We start from the raw sequence: 21,215 nt of genomic DNA, 5'->3' as shown, positions 1-21,215 counted from the left end.
ACCCTTGCCCCTGGAGGGGGGAACTGCACCCAGACCCAGGTTGTGTTACCCTTTTTCCCTGCGGTGGGGAGAAGCAGACCGCCCCAACTCCGCAGCAGCAGGGAGGCCCCACATTCCGGACCCCAGTCGGACGGCCAACTCCTCCTCCTAGCCCCCCTGCTCCAGCAGACCGCAGAGAACGAGGGTGAGAGAAGACTCCTAACCTCCCTCCACCCGCTCATTGTAGTGTTGATGTATGTGTGTTCTAAGGTGCATTTAAAACCCAGGAGGGCATGGAGCTACCTGCCAGAGAGCAGCAGGTAAGCGCATAGTCCCTCCTGCTAGCCCTCAATGTCTACGTGTATTTAAAATTGAGAGGTGGGCAACGACGCCAGGGGTGAGGTGTACACCCTGATGGTAATTGAGATTCCGTGTAGCGTGCCCACCCCCAAGATCCTATATGTATGTGTAATGAGAGTGTGAGTAATGTGAATGTCTAAGTTGCGGGATAAAATTGAGGCAGAGGCAGCCAGAAGGGGACAGAGGGGGGGGTTACCTCCTCTGCACCCTGGTGACACACCCCTACTCCAAGGCCCTGCATGTGTGGGTGGTTGTGGTGGAGCGGGAAGAGGGAGGCAGCTGGAGATGGGGAGGGAAGGAAGGGAGGGGCAAGTGACCCCTCCCTGGGGCCAGCTCCCCCGCTGACCCCAGTAGGCACCCCCATACTCCGCGACCCGCCAGGGAAGGGGGGCCCAGGCCCATCCGAACCGGGGCCCAGTGCAGCGGCGCCGCCCGGCCCCACAGAGCCCGGGGCAGTCCACCCAACCCCACCACAGAGAAAACTGCACCCACCCCATCATCCACTCATCTTCCAGACTACATAAGACAATAGACGCCCAGGCTGAGATCTTCCTCCACCTCTCCTGTATCTCCCCCTCTTGCAGAGAGAGTTCCTGAGAGAGGAAAGCTCCTGCAAGATGTGACAACCCCCCCCCCCCACCAGTTGAAGAGCCCCCCAGGTGGCTCGGCGCACCAGCGGCACCCTGCGCCAGTGGTGGGCCCCCATATACCCACCGGCCCACAACCCCGGCAACACACCAACCAGGACCCAGGCCCCCGAGGCCCGGCCAGGGCCCCAGGCCAGAGCCGGAGCGCCCCCAGAACCTCACGCCCGTCCCGGACCCACCCAGGGGCAGCCAGGCTACCAGGTCAGTAACCCCCGTCCGTCAGCACAGACCCTCCCCTAGCCCCGCTGCACGTAGCCACGAGGAAACCGTCACCTAAGAGCCAACAGAGCCCCTAATTGGCCATGACCGCTACCCCGGGTTGAGCCCCCCAAGGAAGATGCTCCCGAGGAACCCCCCGACGCCCTAAGCCTGACCCTACCCCCACACCAATCACAACAGTGAAGGCGAGACCAAAATATGACCCCCCACCCCCACTAGGTGATGGAGCTGATCAGAGGAGCCCAGAGCGATTGATCTGATGTGGTGGCAGAGGCTGTATCAAGACTAATGTAATCTAATAGATAATTTCTATATTGGTTAGAATTAAGATTGTTTTTATTTTTCCAGTTCATGAGGACTGTTTTCTTGGCTATGCATAGGGCAGTGAAAACCATATGGGCTATATTCTTTTCTGAAGTGACATTATCTAAGCTGCCCAACAAACACACTAAGGGGGAAGTTGGAATGTTACATTTCAGACACTTTGATAAGTCTTCACATATCTCGCGCCAAAACTTCTGAACTGGTGGACAGAACCAAAGAGCATGGATATAATTGTCCGGTGAATTGGTTTGGCAGTGTGAGCAGTTGTTGGTAGATGCAAAGCCCATCTTGAACATCCGATGACCTGTATAGTGCACTCTATGTAGTATTTTGTATTGAATTAATTGAAGACTGGGATTTTTGATTAGATGAAAGGTTTTTAAGCAAATCTGAGACCAGAAGTTTTGGTCTAAGTTAACTGATAAATCCGCTTCCCATTTTGCAATAGGAAGTGATATTGATTCATCTATTTTAGAAAGCATTCTGTATATTTTGGATAGTAATTTGGGGGTTTTAAGAGTAAAAAATTGAACCACACTTGGTGGTGTTTGTAGTTCAACTTGACCCGGTTTAAATTTCTTTTTTATTATGGATTTAATTTGTTGATATTCTAAAAATCTTTTCTTGTTGATCCCATATTGTGTAACTAGTCTGTCAAATGAAATAAATTCTGTTCCTTCTAGTATATGTTCTACATATTTGATTCCTTTACCATTCCAATCTGAAAAGTTTATCATATTATTGTTTTGTAATATGTCAGGGTTGTTCCAGATAGGTGTACGTTTGCATGGGATTAATGAAGACTCTGTCAACTTCAGAAACTCCCACCATGCTGTCAGAGAAGAGCTGATGTTGATGCTTTTGAAGCATTCATGTCGTTGGATGTTTGAGCTGATAAATGGTAGATCTGAAATCTCTAGATTATTGCAAAGTGCTTGTTCTACATCTAGCCAAGGTTCATCTAAAAGGGTATGTTTTAGCCATCCTGAGATAAACTGAAGCCTGTTGGCTAAGAAGTAGTGCTGAAAGTTAGGTAGTTCTAATCCTCCTTTATCCTTGGTCTTTTGTAGTGTTTTTAAGCTTATACGTGGGGGCTTATTTTTCCAAAGGAATTTGGACATATATGAATCTAGAGATCTGAACCAATCTTGCGGCGGTTTAGTTGGGATCATTGAGAATAAATAATTTATTTTTGGTAATACCATCATTTTTATAGCAGCAACCCTTCACTGAAGACACTGAATGTTTCAAATATTACCAGCTTGTGTCTATTTTTGACTTGCAACCCCCCCCACCCCCACAGGATAATTATGTTTCGGTAATAAAGCCATTTCTTAGTTGTGAGAAAAGCAGCAACATATGAAACTGAGTGTAGAAATAGCAGGACTTTGGCTGTGTCGACTTTTATGCATCGTGCTTTCCTTTCTTCCTTTTTACATCATCACGGTCAATTTAATTCTATTCAAGTTTTATTTATGTATCACCGATTCAAAACAGCAGTTGTTTTATATTGCAACACAAAGACCCTAACAAGAATTCACTGTAAATTCATTATGGTGCACTTTCTAAGAAGAGAGCGTGTGACCTTGATGGCTCAGAGAACTGCAACGTTAGATAAGACAATGCAGGATAATAGGGCATGAATCAAACTCACATTAACGGCAGGTAGGTTTGCACATTTTGATATTGCACCAGATGCCCTTCCTGACACAACCCTGCAGGGGATTTGTGTCTTTAGCTGGAACCAGAACAGTGATCATTCATTTCTCAAGCATATATGAAAACCAAGTGCCAGTGAAGCTCTAGCTCCTTTGCACTTTTCCATAAAAAGAAACTTTAAAATGAGTTATAACCATAACATGAATCTAATTATTTAAAAACAAAATCTATGTTTAAAATGAGAAAATGGCCAATAAAAGTATGAAAGAAACAGCTAGTACAACTTTAATTTGTCAGTTTTAGTTTAAGAGAAGAGGAAGTCAATGCCTGTTGTCTATCATGTTGCCAATAAGTGTCTAAGAACTTAACAATGGATGAATAAAGATATAAAAGCCCAAAATTCCTATCATATCAGTGCACATGCAGCATGTGGCCTGTTACAGTTGCTCTGTCTAGGCCAGTGCAATCCTCTATGCTATTGCATGCGGGAGGAGTAGATTGAGGGTTGCTGATGATAACAGACTCAATAAACTGATCCGCAAGGCCAATAATGTTGTGGGGATGGAGCTGGACTCTCTTAAGGTGGTAACGGAGAGGCGGATGTTGTCCAACATAAAGAAAATGTTAGATAATACCTCCCATCCACTCCATGACATGCTGGTCAGTCACAGGAACACGTTCAGTAAGAGACTGAGATTACCAAAAAGCACCACTGAACGACACAGGAAACCATTCCTGCCTGTGGCCACGTCCCTGTACAACTCCTCCATCTAACACACTGTAAACACTGCAATAGCTACACCCTTTCTGCACATGCTCTTCTTTCTTTCTTTCTTTCTTTCTTTCTTTCTTTCTTTGTTACTGTTTGTACTGGAGCACTGTAACCAACATAATTTCCCTAGGGATCAATAAAGTATTCTGATTCTGATATATGTATGAACTATATACAATAGCTATGCTAACACATTTTTAATAACATCTGCATTCCCAATTCCAAAAAGGTTGGGACAGTGTAAAATGTAAATAAAACAGAATGCAATGATTTGCACATCTCACGAACCTGTATTTTATTCACTTTTATTCACATTGTCTAACACAGAAAACATACCAAATGTTTAAACTGAGACAATATAACTCTCATGAAAAACATTAGCTCATTTGAATGAGAGGGAACAAACTAGTGGAAAAGTAAGTAGTCCTAAAAAGAAACCACTATGGGAAAAGTTATTAGTTAGTTATTCAACTGGCAACAGATCTGTATTCAATTCAAGGCTGACTTCACTTCAGCATTGTTATAATACCACTAACAGCTGACTATGGAATATCAAGTAGTAGGATAATTCATAATTGGATGAATTGAATTAAATTGTTGCACAGCTACTTCATAAATTCTGCTTTCATGGATGCCTGGATGTTAAACTTAATTGTTACACCTGGTAGAGCAGCCACACTGATCATTTTCTTAAAGATGAAAGTTTGTAGACAGTTTGTAACTGTCAGTGTTAGTTTGACTTTGGGACCTGAAGCGAAGTTTGGACCTGCTGAAAGTAACCCACTGTTTCACAAGTCTTTGTAAAAAATAATAATATGGTGTATGATGCAAAGAAGAAGAATGATCCAGACACACTGAATCAGAATCATAATACTTTATTAGTCCCTGAGGAGGAAATTACGTAAAAGAGAAAAAGTAAAGTAAGAGTAAAAGAGAAAGAAAAGTTAAAGTATGGAGAAAAAAGCAGGAGCAACTGATGGTTCATGCATGCGTACTATATATGCTGCTGTCTTCTTTGGGCCAAAGCTCATTTAAAATTGAAATAGGCAAAGAAGAAAAGAGTTGTGTGGTCAGACAATTCTAACATTTTTCTGGAAAACATTGATGCTGTATGCTCCAGACCACAGAAAAGAGGACCATCTTGTTATCAGTGCTCAGTTCAAAGGGTTGCATCTCTGATGGTTTGGGGGTGCATTGGGAATAAAATCAGAACAAAAAGAGTCTGTGAGCTCAAATAAAACAACAAATATAGTCCAGGGGCCTGGTCCATGGAGCTAAACAGAGAAGGCAGCTCAGAGTCAGCTTGAACACTGGCTTGATTCAGAGGCAGGAACTGCTGGCAACTTCACGGGGTCTGCCAAGAGGTCAGTAGCTGAGATGGAGAAACTCTGGAGGCTCGCTGAGTGGGCATCAACAGAGATGGAGTAACTGTGGAGGCTAGTGGCTGATGATGTTGAGGGAGACCCTCAAGTGGCTTCGATGGCAGCCTACAATGCCGATGGCCAAGGAGATGCACCTCTGGCTTGGGGTGGCTTAGCAGAGAACCCAACGAGCTTAACTTGGGACAGGGACTGTGGCTGTTCTTGCTTTAGATTCTCCAGGGGGCCAGAGCTAACTGGGGGCTCTAGCCCTGTCTCTGGGGATGTGTTGGCCAGACTTACAGTCACTGAGCATTTTAGCTCAAGAATGTACCAAACAGTTCATTACAGAGGTTGGCTCACAGCTTGTGCCAAACATTCCATGTTGGGAAATGTTGGGAACAGGTTGTAAATGTCTCCTGTATGAATCTTTAGCATTAACTACGCCCTGGCAGTATTCCAGAAGCTGGGTAAACATTTCCTCTGAAGCCTCTGAAAATCAGAGTTTTGCAGCTGATTCTTCACAGCCTCCTACCTGATGGGAGGGGACAGGTGTATCTCCTGGGTGAGGAGCGTCTTTAAAAATGCAGGACGCTGCTGTATACGTAAGGTCATCAAGAGGCTGCTGCCAACATCCTTCATGCCGTTTTCACCACTCTCAACTTAGCCTTTTTTTCTACCACATAGTAGCCACCATGCCAAAGGAGGAAAGCCAACCATCGGGTGTGCATCAGCACCAGGGAGGAAGTGTTGTGGTTATATGTAAGGCCCTCAGAAATATGTATTAAAAGCTGCTGCAGTCCACCATGGGGAGATCTAGTGCTGAAGATGATGGGAGAGGAGTAAATGTTGTGAATTTTGATGGAAGAAATTAGATTGAAGAAAGAAAGACCAGGCATAAACTTTTCAGGTTTGTGAAACATGCAGGAACTACTGATGACATGGCATCGTCTGTGGAATGGTTTTTCCTGTAGGTATACTGGTGTGGATCCACAGTGACATCGATGTCTTTTATCAGGGCTATAACCAGCCGTTCGAAGCACTTCGTGACCATGAAGGTGGAGGCCACCATCTTTTAGTCATTCAGTCATTTTTGGGAATTCAATTAGAATAAATTCATTTCAGTTTCAAGTGTTACTTATATAGCACTAAATCACAATAACAGCTGCCTCAAGGAGCTGTATGTTGTATGGGCAAGACCCTATAATGATATAAATGAGGGTGATTATGGCAGGTACTGTTGCCTGTGAGAGAGAGGCGTCCGGGATTTCAGTCAGCACCTCCAACAGCTTAAACAACATAAAAGAACAGCATTTATGTTTCATTTAGTTGTTTAGACCCATGAAGAACAGTAACCCTCAGAGCAGCAGCAGCACAACAAAAACCAGTGGAGCTTTTACTGGAGCATTTCATAATAAACCTGTCTGTACTTCTTCTTTAACTACTATTAGATGTAAACAATCGTGAAAAACACCACTGTAAACTTGCAAGACAGTGTGGCCGGCTTTGACAGTCAAATATTCTCAGGACCTCGACACCGTGACTGTTTACCAAAACCAAGATTTGTACCAACTTTTGTTTATGTACACAAAGAGTCCTCTGCTGTTTAGCAAGGTTCCCAAAAGTCAAAGTACAGCACAGTTCTTCAACTTCCTGAAAACCCCAAACCTTGTCCACCTTGTTGTCCAGTGAGTGGACCAGAGAAAGAGACAGGATCAGTCTGTTAGCTTCTGGAATGGCTATCAAGCCAACTTCCTGATCTCTCCTTTGCATAAGCTTCCTATTGCCTCCTGGCTGCTGTACCAGGGTGTGCTCTAGGGCAGCGGTCCCCAACCCCCGGGCCTCGGACCGGTACCAGTCCGTGAGTCGTTTGGTACTGGATAGTTGAGGCTCAGGTGTGAAATGTATAGTTTTCAGGGTTTTTATCGGTTTTCAGCGTTATTTTGATATCGTTTTTATCGTTTACTCGGTTTTCCTTGGTCTTTTCACGTGTGTTATGAATAAATTTTCTTTTTTTCGGTACCGGTACTAGTTTTATTTTTTTGTATTTATCTGCGATACCTTAAAGGCCGGTCCATGAAAATATTGTCGGGCATAAACCGGTCCGTGGCGCAAAAAAGGTTGGGGACCGCTGCTCTAGGGATTTTATGGTTAAACTCCCTTATCTCAGTGAGGTCAATCTTTCTGTATAGCATACCTTTGAAAACTTCCACCGGGAACTTAAGAATCCGCTGCAATGATATGCACCATCATTGTATATGACACCCCCACTCTCATGAATGATTATTGATTAATCTTCAAGTGAAAACATCTTGTAAAGTTTTGGTTAGATTTCAAGGTAAACTTCTCCTGTCTTCTCTTTTGTTACCATAGTGATGTTTTAGCACATTACACATTTAGCTACAGTTTTCTGCATGAAGGGACTATTAAGTTACCCTGTTAATTAAACACATTATCTTAAACAGTTACCCAGTGCACTGAAGTATGGCATCAAGGGGCCTTTGCCAAATGATCATCAGTGACAAGTTTGGAGTGAGACTTGAACCATTTAGATTTGCAGTTGCAGGATAAAGCACCAACAACGGTACAGCAACAGCACTCAAAAAAATAACTCTTCAAATGAACATAAAAAAATCATGGAAAGAATTTCCACGTGATTAAATTGCTTTATTTTAGCACTATGCAATTCTGTTACTCCAACTTAATGCACTCAAGTTGGACCAACTTAATTAAAGATTGATGAATCAATGTATTTACTGCATTTTGATCCAATATATTTTAATAGTGTTGATCCAACTTAAAGAGTTTTGTTCCAACTCAATTCAGTAGGTTTTCTCCAACTAATTTACTAAATTTGGTCCCAGCTTAAGTTAATTGAGTTGAACCAACTCATACAAATTAAGTTATTCCAACACCAGTCTTTAATGCTAATAGAAAGCAATTTAATCACGTGGAAATTCTTTCCATGATTATTTTAAGTTAATTTAAAGAGTAATTTTTTTGGAGCATTTAACAAAGTCTAGAGTCTAGTTAACATACATTTCACTATTACATCTAAAAGGTAAATAAAAATTTGTCATACACATCTTTTTGTTTTCTCCAATTTATTGAATTTATAGCAAATTTCACATAACGTATAAAGAATACATGAAATGCAAGTGCAAGTTACATAACAGAAAAAAAGTAGTGGACAAAGCAGAAAGTTAACCTGTTAAAACAATTTTTTTTAACAACAATGAATGGGTGAATCAGGTGATTTTCTGATGACCAATACAACTACTTTGAAGGTCAACAAATGCACTTTCAAAAAAGAAAGAGCACCAATTTTGTGTTTTCTCAAAATCAATAAAAAATGCATGGTATCATCTATCTGCAATTATTTTAGGTTCATGGTCCAGATACATGGTGTAGCTGTTGTAATGGGAACATTTCTCAACGAGAAAATAGTGTTTTGAGAACCTGTACTTTGTGTGCTGTTGGATAGTTCGTGTGCATCTAATTCCATAAGAATCTTCTGCAGGACCTCAAAGGTGTACCTGAGTTCCAGAGGGTAGCTCAGGTTCAGTGAATAGACCAGGCCAAGCAACATTGTCACTGCAAAAACTACATTGCCCAACTCACCCATCACTTCGACCCCCTCTAGAACAATCATAACATCCTGAGGGTCATCGCCAGGCTCCGCACCCTCTGACCGAATGACAGATTCCAAAGACTGTCTCTGCTATGGCAGTGGCGATGCTTTTTATCAACTTCCTGTGACAATAAAACAAAAAAAAAAAGATAAGGATTTCTCACTAATGTCCATTGCAAACAGTTTTAAAAGTACATATCTGTTTTACATTAATGTAAAATACCTAAAAGCTTTTTTCATTCAAGCTTTATAATAATGTAAATGTAATCAAAAATGACTGCCCGATATTTTTCCTGACTCAAGAGAAGTTCATTCAATACCTCAACAATGTCCTGTCTTTCAAAATCTTGAGTTGTGATAGGGTTGGATGTGGCACAGGAGGTAGAGCAAGTTGTCTACTGGTTTACTCCCTGGCTTCTCTAATCTGATACTAAAACTATCAATGGGTAACATACTGAACCCCAAGTTGCTCCTGATACATCCATTGAAGTGTAAATGTTACATAAAAATCTTGTATGAATGTGTGTATGAATGAGGTTATTATAATGATATTATAATAAGGTTAGTATAAAACACTCAAGAATGGTGCGTGTAGTATCCAGTGAGAAACATAAAGCTCTTACTTTTCCTATTTTAAAAGGTATTTTTTACAGCCACCGGTAATTTACAGGAAACCCCATCCCCTGAAACTTTTTGTATGTAGTTCAAGCTTATCTTTGATCATCTCCTTAGTTAAGGATACAGGCAAGTTAACATACCAGGTAATCCTTCACCAGCTTCTCAGGATCTTCATTCAGGTACACGCAAAGGCGATGTATTCTCTTCTGATTTCAACAGCATCAGTCTTTATACACAGAGGGAGAAAAAAAACAAATATATACGGAAATCCATCTCAACGACCTAGCAGTGGGATTAAAGAACTTTTAGTTGAATTACCAGGAATTTGTGAGAAATACAGAGGCTATTGTTTTACAGTCTTAATCTTTTCAAATAGTATTTATGCATTTTAGACAAGTCTGTCATTTTAATATTGTTTTTTACGTTGTGTATTAATTTAATCATGCCATACCTCCAATTCAATAAAGTTTAGATGATGTGTACATAAAATCAGAATGCAATGTTTTCTTGGTCTCAAAACTATATGTCACTTACAAATGAATATATTAAACTTTTAACATGGGAATGTGATAATTTTTAAGAAAAATATTAGCTCACCTTGAATTTGATGAACTGGCCTGCCAGCTCTCCAGACCTTTCACCACCTGATAAGATTAAACATTTATTATTTTTACAGGAGGGAACTGCAAGTCTCCAAGTTTATTAAGTAGAAAAATATTTAATTTCAAAAAAATTAAAAAACAGGAAAACAAATCTGTTCATGTTTTGTCTTTCCTCCTCAGTGTACTAAAACACATAAATTGTTAAATAAACCACTGTCCATCAGTTGCAACTTACAAACTTACAAATTTCAACAACCCACACGTAAAATGTAAATTTATCACAACAGTCTCTGTGGTAGAGCCAAACTAGCTTATGTGCAGAGGTTAAGTTATAAACAATATCTATATTTGGAGTAGCTAAGTCTTTCATATTAGGCTATCATGCTAGCATGACATTGTGCTATATTCTTGCACTAACGTGTTAGCTAGCTAGAATGGCATAAACAAACAGATATTTTAAAAAAAAAACAAAAAAACAAATGTGAATAAAGAGAACTTAAAAGAATCGACAAACTAATGATACCTATGTGCAAAAAGTATTTTCATCAAGATGGATGAAGATAGATTCACTCTTACCTTTCCAAGATGACTGCGAAGCAAACCATGTGCTTTCCTGCCTCCTGTTGTTTAAAATCTCGTGTGATCTTGTGATATCACGAGCCTTTAAGGCAGCTAACCACACTTGTTAGATTTTATCATGTCATATCAACAAGAATAAATTTAAAAGGTGCTAAGTTGGTAAATTTCATGTAGATCTTATATGATTTTATTACGTTCACCTTAGAAACATAAATTCATTGTGTTCAAATTACATGTTAGAGTCTTGTAAATGCAATAACCACCAAATTTCACTTTTTTGAGTGAGAGTGTTGCCACTGTCAGCAGGATTTGGTCGAGCTAATCTAAACTGTTTTACAATTTCTGTTTATGCATGAGCTATAAAAAGACGTTTTTATTGTGCAATAAATTCAAAAGAGGAACTGACCTATTTTCAACACTGGTGAAAGCTTTTTCAATGGTCATAGTTCTTATAGATGCAAGGTAACTTTAACCTAATACTTTTGCTTTATATATATATATATATATATATATATATATATATATATATATACACATACATACATACACACCTATCAGGAGGTAATTTAAATTAATTTGATTACAATGGACCTGTACCCTTCTATATTACGAAGCAAGTCAGTCAGCTCTGAGCTGATGTGTTGAAAGCAGGACAAATGGCCACACTGTGGACTTGTTCTTACTTTATATGGTCAGAAACCTTTATTCTTTATTCTTGGTCTATAAGCCACATTTTCCCATTCAGACACTCTTATAATCAGGCACGTGCAGAGGGGGGGGGGGCTAGAGGGGCTTGAGCACCCGCCCCTTTCCTGATGGGTGCCCAAAGTGCCCTTTTGTTGAGGCAACTTTTAAAAAAAAAAAAAAAAGTATTTTTTTTTTTTAATGTATGTGTGCGTGCGGAGTCCTGTCTGTGCCCCTCAACAATAATATTTAACTATTAATCACAGTTTTGCTAAATAAAAGGATCTGGCTTGCATCAGTCACATGATCACATTTAACCAATGATTGCCCTTGATGGCAGAACGCGCTGGTTACGAGCCGGGAACGAGCTCACAAAGAGCACGCGCATTTTTTGCGGTCCGGAGCTGTAGGAGAAACAAGTTAACTCAGAGACACAGACTGATGCGACAAAACCAGTAAGTAGGTGTACAGCGTACAGGAGTATTAGCTTATTATGTACACGTTGGTATGTTGAAACAAACGAGCGTGCTGCGTGTGCAACAGCGTGACAAACATTACCTGTCCTTTTATTAACTGCACAAGTAGTGCTGGTCATAGCTGCTGGCTACCTGTGTAAGGCTGTCATGGGTCTGTAGCTCTGTCCACCGTTTTAGGGAACATATTGAGTTTTAAAGTAAGTTTCCGGGCTTTTCCTGCCTTTCTGGAGGGATTATATTTCACTAAAAAACGATCTAATATGCATGTCCACATAATTATGCATTATTATAATTATAATATATTAAAAAACACACGCTGTATTTTAAAGAACATACATTAAGAAGCAGATTATATTAGATTTATATTTTAAATAAGACAAAATTTGGTTTTTACAGCAGTGAAATTATTGTATCTCTACAGTTTAAAAATGTAATAAGCTTTGCTCCTGCACAGAATGGATAGTGAAACAAATGGAATCATCATAAATACATTATTTCATATTTATTACTTCCCCCTCCTCATTGCTTTATTATTGTAGCTCTAGTAATAAATAATAATGTAAGGATTCTGGATCAGCACCGTGATGCCCATAGTATATACAGTATTCTGAAGAAGGTCTAAAATGTCACTGTGTGTGCGTGCATGTGTGTGTTTTATTTAGATGGATTTAAAAAAAAATATTACTCATGATATAACAATGTCCAGACATGCCTGGTAAGGACATGAGGAGGGAACAGTAGGAGCTGTGTGAGGCTACTAAAGGCAGGGCTATAACATTTTTCTGTCATCATTAAGTGCAAGAGTTGTTAGGTGTGGATAATTAAATTATAGTTTATTGCAAGAGCAAGTTGTGCCTTGTTCTCAGATAGACAGCAAGTGGAGAGTGAAATATGAGATGATGGGATGGAAGGAAGAAGAGAAGCAAAGAGTGATTCACAGGCACAGCCTAAATTATTTCTCACAGTTTTTTGTTGCCTTATGGTTCCAAGCGCTGTCACCAATCTTTGCATTTTGTTATTATCTCATGACACTTGTTTAATCAGCTACCATCTCTCCTATGGACTTTTTAATGTCTACAGTCTCAGATCAACACAGCCCTGCCCTTCAGCACTATCCACAGCAACCCCTCTACAGCAACATTGTACCCATCAGGTAAAATATCGGCTACGTTTGCTTTGCCTTGTTGCCCATATTAGATTCTTGATGAATGTGTGTTGTTGTCATTCAGCCTGGTTCAATGTGCCCCTTTTTAACTTTGAGCACCCGCCCCTTTAAACCTCTCTGCACGGCCCTGCTTATAATACAAGCACTTTCTAACCATCAAACTCACACTGATGGACAATTTGGTATCTTGCCCAAGGACATTTCAACATGCAGATTGGAACAGCTGGGTATTGAACCACCAACCTTCCAAGCTGCTCTACCTCCTGAGAAACAGCTGCCCCTAATTGTGATGGCAGGCAACAATATCAGAGCATTCTCAGAGCTGCAGGTCTCGGGGGTTGTTCCTGGTGTGCAATCGATGCCACGTTAGCATCAATCGTAAACAAAGGAACAACCTACCTACTATGAATCATGTTTTCTTTTTCAAGATGTGCATATAAGTTAAGCATGACAATAAAAGAAAGAACATGCAAAATCTAAATGCATGTGGAGGCCATGTGTCCTCAGTTAGCGAGCTGTGATACCTGGCTCACTGTAGCTATTCAGGGATTCATTTATGAGTCAATATCACAAAATGACAGCTCAAATATTTCAACTTGATCAAATTTTCATCATCTTTATGCCCCTCTTCTCTGAGGGACTCAGATGCTGCAGTCTTTGCAGTATGTGTAATGAAGCCTCCTGCTGACTTCCTGGTAGCTCCGTACACGTGCACTTTGTTAGTCTGCTTTAAAAAACCTAAAAACTAACTGTAATTCATTGTCAGTAGGCCCACCTTTCTAAAATTATAGCAAATTCTGTTCTAACCTTCAGTGAACAATCTTTGTATATTTCTGTCCTAAACTGATCCCAGATGCACATGACACCTCATACCTTCCCCTTCCCTCTGGCTCTGGAAAGACTAGCATACACATGTTGTAAATGTGACCTCTCTAGTGCAACCTTTGAACAGATAAGGCTATTTTCACACAACAGGAGTGGGAGTGCATATATTTAGCATTAGTTCATGTTATTTTTAACACAAATGGCCTAAATACAGCAAGGAAGTACTTTTTGTCACTACCGGTCTTTCTTACTGTTCACATAAAAAATCAGGTGTTACATGCAGTTTAAATATTTCCCTGACAGTCTGATTTAACTACACCAGGCCTTTATATAGATTGGTGTTGTAGATTTACTTTATTGAGTTATTAAAATGCTTCACTGTAGCAGCTGCTGCAAACGTTATCGTGGCCTTTAATTAACTCTGGATTTCTATCAGTTAACAGATTTCATTATTATTGTTATCTTTTTTCTTTTCACCTGTAGAGAGATAGAACTTTATTATAAGCTATATTTAAATTAAATCTTTTATAAAGATTATTAGCATACCATTTGAGCTTATTATTAAGTAATCGATAGACCCGTTGAACCTTTTGAATTTTCAAAGCACGGTGTTTCAGATTAAAGGAAGCACAAAATCGTGCATTAATATTAATAAAAGAGATTTGAAATCTAGAAATAATCCAATCGTAAAACAGGATGGGTATAGCTGACATGCTGAAGAAAGGAGATGGATTCTGAGTTAAGACTTGAACTTTGTAAAATCATCAAACTGATGAAGGTGTCGCCATGATGTTTGGTTTGAAGCCAGGAGCACTCAGGATGATGCTGAGCATAAAGCATGTCAAGAGGTGTAAGAGTGAAGGTGGTCTAACTGATAGGGAGGTGCTAAATCATTAAGGACTTTGAAAGTAAGAAGCAGAATCTTTTATTGAAAAATCTGAGGAATTGGGAGCCAGTGGATGGGAATAGTGTAATATGGTCAGTAGTGTCCCATTTAGACCTCATTACGGAGTTTGTTGGGAAACTAGAGAGAATGACATTACAGTAATCCAAGTGAGAGGCGACCAGAGCAGGAAAAGGGCAGAGTCTATAAATGTTACGAAGGTGGAAGTAGCAAAGACTGGTTGTATACCAGTAGCATTGGAGGAGAAAGCAAATCAGAAGCTGGCTCAGTTGGCTCGCTCTGGAAATAGCCAAAGAACAAGACAATTTGCATTTGAGTGTCTTACTACACGTACAGTGGAAATACATTCATATGTGGAAAATATAAAAAGATGAAAGAAAACAAAAGAATTATACACAGTGTGTTTTATAAAGCCCCATATAACAGTGGTACACAGAGTTCCTTCTTTCCATTTAGTGTTTCCTCAAGGCAACAAAACACACTCAGAATCTGTTACATTTGCATGTAAGACACAGATATGACAAAAATGAGAAAAAGAGCTTTTTACAATGTCATTAAACCTCTAACCCCCCACCCCCCCTTACACACACACACACACACACACACCCTACTGCTGACCTCCTATTGCGTGCTGACAGATATTGATGGCATTACCTCCGGCTTCCAGGACTCCAACAGTTCCTAATGGACTGGTTACAGCATACAAAGAAAAGAAGACAACACAACAATCTGGTCACACTCACTAACTCTCATGGTCCTCCATTGCTTGCTCTGGTGTGCTGTTTTTCACCTACTCCACCAGGGCGGCATCGGGGCCCCAGTTTCCTACTGATCCCCACACCCACGCACTGTTCACCTGCTGCTCATCACTGCTGACTGATCCAGACATTAGTCAAGACCTCAGTGGATCGTGGCTCCTCACTGGATCATTGTACTTACCTTTGTAAGTGTAGCCCCGGCTGTCTCTAGCGTACCTCCTTGTATTTCCTGGTTCTTCTCCCCCAAAGGCTGTCTCTGTCTCCATGTACAGATGTCCCTGGACCTTTGCCTGTTTCCCTTGGACCCAACCTGGATGAGTGCGAGTGTGTTTCTTGTCACGGACTGTAGGAAGAGGAGCGTGTATCGGCTGCCCCAGACCCTCCCTTGGAATCCCTGGAACTGTCATCGCTGTATAAATGTATATAACTCTCCTTGTTTCAATCATAAACATGCACCATTAAGTCTAATATTCAGATTCAGATGTCTGTGATTGCATACATGTAACACACAGACAAATGGTTGCTGCTTGTTTAAGCCTGTTAGGGCTTCATGTTTCAGTTGATGCTGTATCAAAATTATCAGACAATTGTGTGATGAGCTCCAGTGACACAGCCCCTGATGACAGGCGTGTGTATGTAGTATTTCATTTACTCCAGTGCAAACAGGACTGTTCTGCTCGACTTGTGTGGCGCCTCCGTCATTCCTCGAGCTGTGTGATTATTTATACATTGTCTCCATTTCAGCCACTCCTACTTCCTACTTTGAGACACTGCCCACATGTAACTAACCCAGATAGCATTACCTCAGGCAGACACTGTTTACATGATGTTTTCATTACAAAGTTTTAACAGATAAAATATCACATTACTAGAAATTAAAATCAAGTATGCTTGTGTCTCTTTTAGAGTTCAGGTTTAGAGACACAGACGTAAAACGCAGGACTGTACAGCATTCAGGAAAGTCACACGATATTAAAGTTTGTAAAAATGATTTATTATCATGATTTCATAGTAATGTTCACACGGTTGTTTTGTTTTTTCTCTTTCCCAGATCTTTATGAAGCTTCTGCATTTGCCCAAACTTTACCTCTTTGTGAAGTTTGGTGAAACTGGGCATGTTATTGTGTAATGAGTAATAGATGCCCTTGGCTCTCCTGGCAGAAAAATAAATAGGTGCACTTAAAGTCATTTGGGAAATGATTAGTGATATTCCATGAAACAGTGTGCATTGTGTAACATTGTGACTTTTCATCAGGAATCTCACCTTGCTCTGGGTCATATTCCCATACAGGCACGAGATTTTCAAGACCTTCTCTTGCTACCATTGCTACCATTCTGAGATCTAGAGCACTGGAGCAGATTCCAGTAATGTTTACAATGCAATGATTTAGCATATTCACACATATTTAAAAACATAAAAGTCCACACTTGTCAGTCAAACAAGAAGTCTTCTCCAAGAAACCTGCAAGCTTGAGAGTCCTGCACAGTAGCTTTGCTGTTCCTAGGACAGAGATCTCTGCGTCTGCAGGAGCCACTTGCCCAGTTTGGGGTCGGGTCAGTGACCATGGGGAACACTGTTGCCTTCACACTCATCATGTGGAGCCCTTTTCTAGCACCTCTCACAGCCCTTTGTAAGTCTTGAGCTTCTTCCTGATGTTGCAATCAGTTGGTATAACTACATCATTTTCCTCTGTTTGTCCACCACTATTATGTCTGCTTGGCTAGCAATCACCAGTTTATCCATGTGGGATGGGGGGTGGTCGGGACTCAGAATTTCGATTTGAATAATATGTAGACTATAGAATATAATAGAATATAATAATAATGAGTACATTTCAGAGCTGGTACTTTTTCACTCTCAGTTTCTTCAGTACTTCAACATTTACTGGAGTTTCTTTTAAACACAGGTATCTGTACTTCTACTTAAGTAAAGAAAGCGTGTACTTTTGCCACCTCTGATAAGAAGTATGTGAGGTTGGTGGCAGACGTGTATGAGAACTGTGAGCCACTGGTGAGGTGTGTGCGTAACTGGACTTAACAAACAGAAACTTGAAGCTGACTGCAAATTTGAAAGTTTTGATAAAACATCAGCTGATATTAATAACTATTGTTTAATAAATGTTGTATGTGTGGTAAAGCTGCTGTTTTAAGCCACAGCGAACAAAGCTTGACATGATGACTGCGTGATGGCGTGGTTAATTCCAGCGCGCGGGCCCGTCCACGAGCACGGGTCACCCATCACTCTGGACATTCCAGACTGTGGGTTCTTAGGGACTAACTGTCATCACACTCAACAAAGTTTGTTTCGCAGTCTTGGATGAACACGTCACTGCTAGTGTGTGCATGCTACTTTAGTAACTAATGTGCATCTGAAAGGCACAGTTATATTTATAACAAGTAAACACAACCTGAAATGACACATTTAAACTCTGAACTACATGTTACATAAATATGAATATAATACAAGCAGGCTAAATGGCTGCCACCTCTGTTCTTGAAGAAATGAAATGATTGACCTGCTCTTTGAAAGCCTTTGTAAGATGTATTAGTGGTCAAATTATGCAAGTTTCAGCTACTGTGATATTTCAGAAAGTGATATTTCTCTTTTGACATCATTAAAAAGCTTATATAACCAAGGCAGGAAAAACCAACCGACTGACACAGAGCAACTGAAAGGAGCAGCAAACGAGTCAGACAGAGAGCGTGTTCGCTCTAATCACTGCAGTGTAGCAGTCATCACGCTGTTCCCCCGTGTGGCAGTTTTATTATCAGAGCTGGAATGCAGCACAAGAGTCATTTCCCCTAACGATCTCAGCCACCTTCCACACCTCAGGACAAGTGAGTGTGGCTGACATGAGTGTGGAAGAGGGGAGGGCAGCAGAGGAGGATAATACGTAAACGAAAAGGAAGAAAGATGAAAAAAAAATAGTCATGTATGAAAGTGAGCCAACAAAGACACCCGTTAGAACGGCAGCATTAATGAGATGAGGGTGAATGATGTAAACACAAAAGTGCTTATCTGATATACTGTAACACTGTCAACAACTAGTATTGTAAGTAAAGTTATCATAACTGGTGCTGTATGTCCAGATGCAGTTCACAGCTCACTGAGTACAGAGAGAGAAGCCATGTTTAACTCAGGAAAGATTAGATTGATAAAAATAACATAAACATGCAGCTGAGCAGACAGAAGGAGAAAAAAAATGGATCTGAAGGTAGAAACAAAGACGGGGGAGACTTCCTGCCTGACCGCAATAAGTAGAATAGATAAATAAAAGTTGTTGCCTTGGTAATGGGTTTCGTTTTATGTTGTCATACTCTATCTTTATTTCTGTGTCTGGAGTTTTTCTTTCAGCCTTTAGAGCTGCTTTATCTGTGGCATAGACTCCACACTGGCTTTTGGATGTGATGACCTCATTGTGGTGTTCAAGACACCAATATGAGACTAGTTTGGTGTCAGGATTGGGGCAGACTGGATGTTTTTCCCTCTTCTTTCATCACCAGGTGGATTGATGGGCAGGTTTTGCCTCCCAGCTCTCCACAGCTCCTGCCAAGTCATCCTCACAAGTGTCCTACAGGAAATTCTTCCCCGGTCCTCAGAAGTCCGTAAGAGCCACGAGCTGCCGTAACCTTAGCCAACTCTTCCTGCCCACACTAATCCTGCCTCTCCTCTGCAGACGCTCCCTGACTGCCAGTGCTACGTGTAGTGCCAGCTGTGATTCTCCCTCATTGTTTTGCCTTATTTATGTTGTCAAAAGCAAAGCTCGTAATTGTGCTACGCACCGTCTCAGGCTGCTAGAAATTCTTCAGCCATTACACATGGTCTGTAATTCACCCTGAGAGGACAGCAGCACGAGCTATTGTTTCTGCACCATGATACTAAACAGTTTCATCTGCTCTAAGCTGCCTAGTTATTTCACACAACATTTAATAAACACTAATATTCATCAGAATATGTTTTTCAACATATTTTCAATATAAAATATCCTGATAACATCAGCAACACTTAATGTAGAAACCCAGGGTCTAACATGAATTAGGACAATAATCTTTGAATGTAACATTTATTAAATGTCACTCGTGGAGAAGTTATTCCATTTTTTCCCACCCTTATGAATCAAGTCATTACATGGTGAAAGCCTATCAGATTTAGTGATTTACTAGGTTAGGATGCTCTTTTAGTCCACTTTCTGTATGTATGTAAAACAGAATAATCTGTTAAAGCAAACATGATGCATAGCACCAGATTTCTTCTTCTACAAGAGCTTACAGCCACATTATCACCATTAGCAGTCTGGCTACATTTTTTATGCAGTACGAGAGTTTTTCTAGTCTTATTTTAATAATCCATCATAATAATCTGTATTTCTCCTATTAAACAGTCTGTTACATAAGCCATGCTTTGATTACCCTGCTGGTTACGGGTGACGCTTTTTAATGGCTGGAGGTAAATGACAGGATTGTATTCAATCAGCTAAGGTCAGATGGAAAGAGCCTCTCATAAATACCATCACCTCTCATCATCATGTTCAAGTGTGTAGGGTCTGTTAGAGTTTAAAGTGTCACATCATCATTATAGCATCGAAGAGACTGACATATTATGTTTTTATTATTTGCTAGTGATTTTATTTGAAATCTCCATGATGAAAAAAGTTTTACCAGGTAAAAACCTCAGAATCGGACTCAGAGGTGAGCCATCAGCCCCGGCTGATCTGGGATGACGGTGTTACAAACAACAAACCATAATGACACATACATGTTACACCACAATAGCAACACAAATGCCTTTTTAAACTGTATCTGTTTGGGAAATGACGTTTGGCTAACTGCTAACTATCCACAGTTATGGTTTGTAGCAGTGCAATACTGACAGCTGCCACTGGATTACTTTAATGCTGAAGCATCATAACGAGAAACAGGATAGGATGTGTGCATCGTTATGGTATAACATTATAACTTTGGCCAAAATGGAGACATACAAACATGCCAACAAAGTTACTCAGTCAAGAGCGAACAGTAGTACCGTGCCATAGCGCAAATTATGCTGTTCTGCATAGGCCTGAACCCCCTCAGATCATTGACAAGACTGACTACGGATACATGGATGACATCAAGCTGTATGCCAAGAGTGAACGAGAGTCACTGATCCACACCACCAGGATCTACAGCAAGGACATCGGAATGTTGTTCGGAATGCAGAAGTGTAGTTGGATGGTAACAAAGAGAGGGAAGGTAGTCAGAACTGAGGGATTGAACTACCAGAAGGCAACATTGCAGACATAGAGGACAGCTACAGGTACCTGGGGATCCCACAGGCAAATGGGAACAATGAAGAGGCTGCTAGAAAAGCTGCAACCACCAAGTACCTGCAGAGGGTCAGACAAGTCCTGAGGAGTCAGCTGAACGGTAAGAACAAGATCCGGGCTATCAACACCTGATCAGGTAACCTGCTGGGATAATAAGCTGGCCAAAGGAAGAGCTAGAACCCACTGATATCAAGACCAGGAAGCTCCTGACCATGCATGAAGGGTTTCCCCCCAGGTCCAGCACCCTGGAGAGAAATCTTATACAGTTAGTCATATAAATGTATGTCTCTGATTAATTTCCACTGCCATACAAAATAAGGGTTATCAAAATAAATTGTGCCACAATCAA

At 40.6% G+C, this 21,215-nt stretch overlaps 1 long non-coding RNA gene across 2 annotated transcripts; it reads left to right on the top strand.

Annotated features, from left to right (window-relative positions):
• The first annotated feature begins 11,831 nt into the window (after window positions 1-11,831).
• On the top strand, window positions 11,832-17,308 carry LOC102798295 (uncharacterized). 2 transcript variants are annotated; one of them, XR_015717036.1, is made up of 4 exons: window positions 11,832-11,887; window positions 12,989-13,061; window positions 15,833-15,979; window positions 16,467-17,308. It is a non-coding gene; the product is annotated as an uncharacterized LOC102798295 (long non-coding RNA). The 2 variants fall into 2 exon arrangements; XR_437430.2 differs by lacking the exons at window positions 11,832-11,887; window positions 12,989-13,061 and adding an exon at window positions 15,654-15,745.
• The last annotated feature ends 3,907 nt before the right edge of the window (window positions 17,309-21,215 follow it).

This window comes from Neolamprologus brichardi, chromosome 20 (genome assembly GCF_056152115.1).
Source record: "Neolamprologus brichardi isolate AB-2024 chromosome 20, ASM5615211v1, whole genome shotgun sequence".
In the NCBI taxonomy this organism is placed as follows: domain Eukaryota; kingdom Metazoa; phylum Chordata; class Actinopteri; order Cichliformes; family Cichlidae; genus Neolamprologus; species Neolamprologus brichardi.
Note: the sequence above shows the minus strand (reverse complement) of the source record. Positions and strands in the feature narration are given on the sequence as shown.